General features: G+C 29.4%; 1 pseudogene across 1 annotated transcript; it reads left to right on the top strand.

The window, feature by feature from the left end:
* The first annotated feature begins 8,562 nt into the window (after window positions 1–8,562).
* Window positions 8,563–8,651, top strand: BDCG_17503 (annotated as a pseudogene). The gene has a single exon. The product of its transcript is annotated as a tRNA-OTHER (tRNA).
* Window positions 8,652–9,091: the final 440 nt, after the last annotated feature.

Genomic DNA, 9,091 nt, shown 5'->3' with positions numbered 1-9,091 from the left:
GTAATCTTATTAGAATAGCAGTGATCTGTGAATTAATAATATTAATCTTTTTATTAATTTTAAATATTTCTTTTCTCTAACTGCTTCAGAAATTTTATACTTATATAATCTCATTAAACTTCTAAAAAACTCTTTGAGAGAAAATAGAAGAAGAGTGCTACAGAGCTTATAAGATACTGACTTATTATTATTATTATTATTCTTCAATTATAGATGTATGCAGTCAGAGACTATGACATCTACCTGAGAACTTTTAGTTCTCAGAGTTTTTCCTATATCTGTAAAGTTAACTGTTATACATTCATCAATTCCAGATATGTAAAATCAGAAAATTCAAGCTCAGAATACAAAAACTGTTTACAAATTATAGTGTTTTAACATCTTCTGATACTTTGAAACCATTTGACAATATCATGACAAAGGAAAAGAGAACACAGTCTTAAAGATAGACACATTAAATAGATAGATAGAAAGAAATTAAAAGGAAAAGATAAAGTAAAGAGAGACTGTAATAAAACAAATTATTAAAAGATAGTATATAGCTGTTTTAACAGACTATATCTGACTGATTTTCTTCTCTTCATATTCAGATATTTCTGAATTTAGCTATTTTCTTATAGCTGCTTGAGTTTCTGATAGAAAGTCTATTAAGTATTTAATTCCTGTCTCAGTTGAGAATAAGAATCTCATATTTAATTGATTTAGATCATACTTCTCTTTCAATCTGACTCTGAGACTATTATATAATACACAGTGCATTACAATATACTCAGAATTTTCATTTGTATTACAGAATGAGCATTCTATTGAGTCAAATCTATCATCAAATCTTTGTATATAAGATTTGAAATAGTCATGTTCTAGTTTCAGCTGTATTATAGATGAGAATATTTTCTTTTTATATTTAATTGAACAAGATTTTCACTTGGATTTTGTTTCAAGTCTTGAATAATGTATACTCTTCTTTTATTTTTATTTCTATCAGCTTTCATTTCACTTGTCTAAACAAGATTCTTTTATTTTTCTCTTTATAAAAGATCAGAACATAATTTTTTGAATAGATCTGCTTAATTCTGCACTCTTTTTTACAGCTGAATCAGTCAATTCATTGTCATGAATATTCATATGAGCAGGAACTCAGTGCAGATGAATTATTAACTTTGATATTCTTCTCTTTTAAATTTTCAAAACAGAGTTTAAGATCAGTTCAAGATTCATTTGATCATTATGAATCTGACTATTTCTAAGTCTTTTTAAAGCAGCTTGACTATCAGAGAATATTCATGTCTCTTTCAAACTATTTCCTCTTTTATGAGATTTTATTTCAATGAGTTTGAAAGCTTTCACTATTACAAATAGTTCAGTATCAAAGACTTCAGATTCCCAGTCTAGATTTCAGAAATCTGAGATAAAATTGATATTATCTTCAGTATAAGCAATGCCTGTGCCTAATCTATTCAGGTTCTCATTTTTTAAGTCATCTGAATAAATCAGAATAGAGTCTTTTATATTGATTATAGAAATTCTTCTCAAATACTGTTCATATTCTTTCTCTTTTGATAGTTCACTTATTTATAAGTCTATAAGAGATTCAAGCTTTTCTCTTCAGAGAGATAACTTCTCATGATTCACTTTTTCAACATTTAAAGAAGAAAATTGATTTTTAATCAGAGAGCATAGTCTGTAAAGTTGAGAAGACATTTTCTTTGAAGAATTATTTTCATTTCAATCAAGAAATCTATTCCAATCCAGTTCATTTTCAGAGTTAATTGATGAAAATGAAGAAGAGACTCTTTCTCTGATTATATAATTTAAGCTCATCTTTATAACTCTCAGAGCATAGTTCATACAGGCCTAGACTAGCCGCTGGGACCATGAATTTCATGTTTGGTCTCATTTGGTCTGGTCCCATACATTTCTTGGCGTGAATCCCGCTGGGACTGGCTATTAAAAAAACATGTAAAGTGACTATATATCAGATCTTAAAATGAGACCATGACTTGAAAAAAATGAGAAAGTGATCTCATTTGGTTCCATTTAGTCTCATTCTTGGCATAAAGTTACTATTTTTAGACATTTTAAGGTTTTTTTTAGACTATTTTTAATTTTTTAAAAAGTAACGCTTTTTGATAACACTCAAATGAGATTTAAAGTCATTTAAAGCAATAAAAATAATTTAAATTGAGAAGTGGAAATCATGATCTCATTTGGAAAATGTGACAAGAGTAGACAGTAAGTCTCACTGGGACAGTATGAGACTACTATCTAATGTTAAAACCATGTAATGGGATCAGTCGAATTGGTAATGAGACTATCAAAAAATCTAGTCCTGTTCCCAGACACGGTCACACGGTCAGTCTATACAGGCCTTTTCAAATCTAATAGCAGAAGAAGGAATTGAAGCTTCAATTTTCATTGCTTTAATAGAAGATGATTTAAATGCTTTCAGAATTCTTCTCAAGACTCTGTTTTACAGACTTTGAAAGAGTTCAGTGAAATTCTCTTGATTATTCCATCAAACTTAAACTCTATAATCAGCTACTGATGTAATACAGGCTACATATAACTGTCTCATAGCCTGGAAGAATAGATCTCTCTCTGTATTTGATAGTCTGATTATGTTGTTCAATAGCTTTTCTGCCTTGACAGTTCTTTGTTGAATGTGATATTTAAAATTCAACTTGGAGTTTAATCATACTTCTAATCATTTGACATTTACACTGAGTTTAATCTCTCTATTTAAAAGAGTTAGAGATAGTTCTTTCTCATTAAATCTAGAAAAGAAATGAATTAACTCAGTTTTATTCATATTAAATTAAATTTGATTGATATCTGCTCTAATACAGATTTTCTTTACAGCTTCTTTAATCACTTTCAAATTCTCTTTAATAGTTTTTGAGCTGTAGACTAGATCAATATCATTCATATAACTCAGAGATCACACTATTCTCATATTTCTATTTTTGAATAGATATACAGTGTATATTGTAAATAAAATGAGTGAGATTGAAGATTCTTGTGATACTTCTATTTTTATCTCAGTCTTGTCTTGTTTCATTTCATTAAAGAAAAGTTGTATAATTCTTTTAAATATAAAACAGTTAACTCATTTTATTAGAGAAAGTGACAGTTTTAACATCTTCAATATCTGAATTAACTTTGACTTTGAAACATGATTAAAAGCTTCTTTTATATCAATAAAAACTGCATTTGAGACCAGATCTTCATGCTTTGCTATTTGAATATTATGAACAACTGAGAGAACAGTGTCAATTACAGAACACTGTTTTCTATCTCTCATTTATTCACTGAATAAAAGAGAATTACTGATAGAGCTTATAAAAAATAGTCAAGTAGCTATTATCTTTTCTAAAATCTTTTCTAGACAGTTCAATAGAGATATTACTCTATATGACTTAGAAATTAAAGTTTTTCTATTAGGTTTTGTAAGAATCACTTCAGTGACTTCTCTTCAGCATTCAGAATGATATTCATTTTTCAAGAGATTGAAAAAGAGCTCAAAATATTCATTCTTTAACTAAAAGTATATATTTTGAATAATCAAGTGATTAATTGAATCAGGCCCTGCAGCAGTCTTAACTGAACTTGAGAACATAGCTGACTCTAATTCATCTTGAGTAAGATCAGGTCATTCTCAGTCATTTTCATCAATATAGTTAAGAAGTGACATATTCTCTTCCTCTGAATCTGAATCTGATAAGTTTTGAAAGAGAGTTTTTATAAAAGCTTGACATTTTTTCTTAAAAGAGTTTGCTGTATATGATTCATTCTGAAACTCATATTCTAAGATTGAAAGTTTTGCTACACTTCTTGTTTTAGTATAGTTAAAAGCTTTAAAAACTTCTTTTTCTTATGCTTCTTTAAGAAATTTATTTCAGCAGTTCATTTTAGCTTTTTTAATATCTGAAAAATATTCATTTCTAACAGCTTTGAACTCTTTATTAGAAATTATATCATTCTTTCAATCTCTTCTAGCAGTAGTCAATTGTTTCCTTTTAGATATGATATTCTCATTTCATCAAGGTTTTGAATACTTAGAAGACTTTCTCTTTGAAATATTATCTTTAACACTTGCTAGAATAATAGATGTAATAAACTTCACTCTATTCTCAAGCATTTCATTTGAGATATCTTGATCAGAATTTCAATACAGCTCACTCTGTCTTTCAGATTTTAACAGTTTTATACTTTCTTCAACTGCCTTTCAGTCAGCTTTTTCAAAGTTAAACTGATTAGAGAGAAGAGGATTTTCACTCATTTATTTCTCACTCAGTTCAATATTAAATTGAATAATCTCATGATCTGATCTTGATGTCTCATTTGAATTAATAAATCAGTTTATAAGTCTTTTTTCTATTAGATTTTGTGATATGAAGATTAGATCTATAATAGATTTCTGTTTCATATCTTTTCTAAAGAATGTTTATTGATTAGACTTGTTAACTAAATCTATTAAATGCTCAAAGATTCATTCAATCAGATTATCAGCTCTTACTGCTCTTTTGTATTCTGAATTTCATCAGAGATAATATGCATTAAAATCTCCTGTAATTATAGAGTTTCTTGATGAAGTTATATTCAGAAATTCTCTATCAATTGTTCAGATGTTATTATTTTTCTTCAATGACTTTTCATTATAGATATTTATAAGCTGTATAGTATCAAACTTATTCTCTTTATCTATAATATCACTCATCAGAATATCAGGGTCAGACATGATATTAAATCTTAGATTAAATTGATATCTTGATCTCTTTCTTTCATAGATTACTACTCTTGACTTTATCTCAGATTTTTGAGGTAAAAAGCAGTAGTAGCTTAAATGAGAAATAATATATTTTTGCTCAGCATCAAAATTCAGCTTCTGAAGCAGTATAAAATCAACTTTTTATTCAAATATAATTTGAAGATAAGAATAAATATAATTTGAGTTTCTATTCACATTATTTTGAATAAATGTGATTTTTGAAGAGTTTTTAAACTTTTTTTGTTGTTTTTGTTATATATTCATACTAAAAGAGAGTAGAGTAGAATCTAATCACTATTATCAGATAGTAGATTATAACTATTCTGAAAAGTAGAAATCTTAACTGCTTGCATTATATCTAGTTTATCATCAGAGTTATTTCTCAATTCTCTAATCTTAACAGAAGTTTGAGAATTCAAATTCTGTTTATATTTAGCTGAAGAATTGAAGTTTGAAGATTTAAATAGTTGAGAGTTTCTTCTTTTTGAGCTTACAGTTATGAGTTTACTGACTTGACTATTCTCTTCAGTTTTAGATTTGCTTTGAGCTTCATCTTTTCTTCAGTTCTTTTGAGTTCTTGAAGTAAACATACATTCTTTTGAGCTAGATGCATGTTTTTCTTTGCAATTAGAGCATTTAAGTAGAGTATATTGATATATTTCATCTCTTTTTAAGCATGTTTCATATTTATGCTCACTAGTTTTATAATCTCTGATACAGAATGCATATTTTGAGTCTCTGAAATAGAAGATTGCAAAGTGTTCATATCTTTGACAGTTTGAACACTGTGTTTGAGCTTTGAGATTCATTCTTGAGTCTTTGTATTCATAAACTCTCATTTTCAAATCTGTCACTCTTACTTCAGAGACCTTTGACTGTTCAAGTGTCTTTGTATATACTAGAACAGAGGCATTTCTTCTACTTTGTCTAAACTCAATTGAATTTAGTTATACAGGCTCTTTTCTCAGTTGAATAGAGTTGTATTCTTTTAATTCATTTTTAAGAAGTAGCATTCCTTCTTCACAGTCAAAAATTTCAACTGAAATATTATAAAGAATGAATTTGTCTCACTTTTCATCTCTCTCAGATAGAATTTTTATGTTTAACAAAGATTCTACTGCTGATTTTCAGAGATTCTCATTCTGAATAAGGAATTCTGCACTGAATTCAGACATTGTAGTCAGAATGATAGAGTTTTCAAAGAAGAATGACTCAATTGAAGCTATAACTGGTTTTTAATCTTTAATATTAGTTATTAACTGAGAAAAGAACTGCTGATTAATTTCATTTCTGATTCTGAAAATGAGATTTGAGTTTAGCTTGTTCTTTTGCAAGATATTCTGATTTGAGACTTTGAGAATAAGTCTTCTATTTCTGAAGATTTGAAAGTTTTTCTTCTTTTACATTTTTTTCTTCACTTTTCTATCAATAGAAGTATGAGCATTATTCTTCTCAGTTTTCTCAGGATTTTAAGTATGTTTTAAGATAGCAGGTTTAGAGACAGCAGATTCAGCTGCTTGAGCATATATTTTCTTCTGATTCAAAGAAGAAGAAGTAGAAAAGAAGAAAGAAGAGCAAGATAAGAAGTCAGTGATTGTACTAGAAATTTTCAATGTTTTTTGAACTGTGTTTGAAATTCTAAGTTTGAACTTAATCATCTCCTGTAGTTATCTAGTCTGAGTATGAAGAATTAACAGAACTTCTTCATTTATCTCACTCAGACACTGCTTTTCAAGAATCTTGCTTACTTTTTCAAGTTTCTGTATTTCAAGAACTTATTATTTCTCTATTTCTTCTTTCTTTCTTCTCTTCAGAATTTCAATCTCAGAAATAGTATTTGAGAAAGCATCTTTTTCCACATCAACTGAGTGTATTTTTAAACTCATTGTTCTCACTCAATGAAAAGTTGATCAGACTGTTTCAATTGAGATGTGATTCAAAGGTTGCTTAAGCCAGCGTACGATTACAGGCGTACGCCGGCTTCTTATATATTGTAATATTGTACACTAAATTAATTAGCAGCTGCTATGACCCCTTTACACTTGTACATGTACACTAGTAGTTCGGAAGCGGCTGTGTTATTATCTGACAGTTGTACATTCTTTCAAATCACATTCTTCCTCACCAGATTCAGTCACACTCATGTGATCATGTCATACACTCTAGCTTCATGCGGATTAGCTCATCACTAGCATTTCACAATTATGTGATCTATCTCTGATTCAGCTAGCTTTCTGTGTACACTCTCACAAAGAAACTTTCACTATATTACATCACTCATCTACTAACTTTTCTCATTCTTCAATTATCTTCTTCATTTCATCATCATTGAATGCTATTATCATTCAAGATTTCTATCTCTTCTTCTGTTCAACTCTTTCTATCTGTTCATCTATCACATTATACATGTTTCTGACAATGATCTCTCATTCTCATAACAAGTGTCATTGTAGTGCTCATACTGAGCAGTTCATTAGCAGTAAGTGTAATACATTATAAAATATGATCAGGACTTGTTTATCTTCTAACAATCATCAGAACATACTATTATGAATGACACATCTTCTTCATCTTCTCATACACTCTCTTTATCTTCTTATACACTCTCAACTGTTTCTCTTCTCAGCGGGTTTCTGATTGTGTTTTCTGGCATGATTTTGCATGAATGCAGATGCTGATATATTATTTTTATTTATATAGAATCTTCATGTGTTAACAGATTCATATCTGCTAATAATAGTGAACTCAATATTGAATTATTGATTGAGAACTTAAAGAACATGATAATGAAGAAATTATCTGTGTTATATATGACTGAGTCTTCTATGTCTCTCTCTGCCTTCTCTGTTTCTTTCTCTGTCACTCTTTCTCAATCTTCTACATCTGTCTCTGTGTCTGATTCTCTCACTCTTACTATCTCTGTTTCTGTGACTCTCACTTCTGCCACTTCTGGTTTTACTGTCTCTGCTTTTGTAACCAGCTCTCCTCATTTCAAGAAGATGTTATGTAGACTTAATGAATCATATCTTTCAGTATGTACACTTCTGCTCTTCTTACTGACTCTCAGAATGATTTATTATATGAAGACTGTATATAATATAACTATCTAAAGCTCAGTCACAGACACTGATTATTATATTCATTTTAAATATTCATGATGAAACAATTATTTATTTATATCAGAGAATTATCTCTCTTCTCAACAGTATTGAGATTATAAGTCTTTTTCTTTTTCATCTTTTCTTTCTGACGCTGATTTTTCTGTTCTTAGAGAAAATCATTATAAGTTTTACTATGTATGAAGTCATGATGTTCACAGATATTAAGAAGCTTTTTATAACTATAAAGTTCAATATTACAGAGATATTCACTCTAATGAATTTCTTCAGAATAATAGATCTGTATCAGTCTATTCTCTAACATCTGTTATCTGACTTTGTAGTGCAGGTAAAAGATATTCATGTTTTCAGAAATAGAAACATAGATATCATACTCTTTTACACTCATAGATATATAGCTTATACATCTTATCTAAGATATTATTATAAAAATGAGCTGTTTATACACTGTATTCTGCTTTCTATATTTCTCTGTGTTTCTCTCTCTCTTTCTGAGAAGCCTTGTGCATGTTGTAATTATATATACAATTCTAAGATCAGTGAGTATTCATTCAGTAATTATTATCTCTGCTTTTACAATTTTTATATATTAATAATGATTCTTAGTTGCTTCAGTGTCAGAGATCATTCTAATCAAAGATGATAATATCACTAAGACTACTACTCTCTTTCACTGCCCCGGTGGCCGAATGGTTAATGCGGCCACCTGATAGCGCCTTGGCGTGGGAAACCAAGGCGTGTGGGTTCGAAACCCGCAGGGGATACATTAAATCCGGAACTCAAGCACCTCAGGTTCCTAATAAATACAGAGGTGTACAAATCGCTCCAATAAATCGCTCTATGTTCCTGGGCTGGGAAGTTATTATTGCATGTATCTAATTGTCACTTCTTTGTATTTCCTATGTTCTTGTTATCTTGACATGGTCTCAACACCTGTATTTCCTCCTGTATAACCAACACTTGGCCTGTATTTAACATCACGCAAGGACTCATCATAAGCTCCGCTTGCATATGAGTATAATGGAAGAATAATAATAATAATAATAACTCTCTTTCACTCTTAAGCTCTCTCTGTCACTTTCTCTTCCTTCTCTGCAGAGAAGATTATACATATATTAGATTATAAGTATTCAGCTCTGAGTGACTCTCACTATTATTTATTTAGTTCTGTGTCTTCTTCTTCTTCTGTTTCTTTCATCTCTGT

Source organism: Blastomyces dermatitidis, assembly GCF_000003525.1.
Source record: "Blastomyces dermatitidis ER-3 genomic scaffold supercont1.8, whole genome shotgun sequence".
NCBI lineage: Eukaryota > Fungi > Ascomycota > Eurotiomycetes > Onygenales > Ajellomycetaceae > Blastomyces > Blastomyces dermatitidis.
This window is presented reverse-complemented; position numbering and strand designations above follow the sequence as displayed.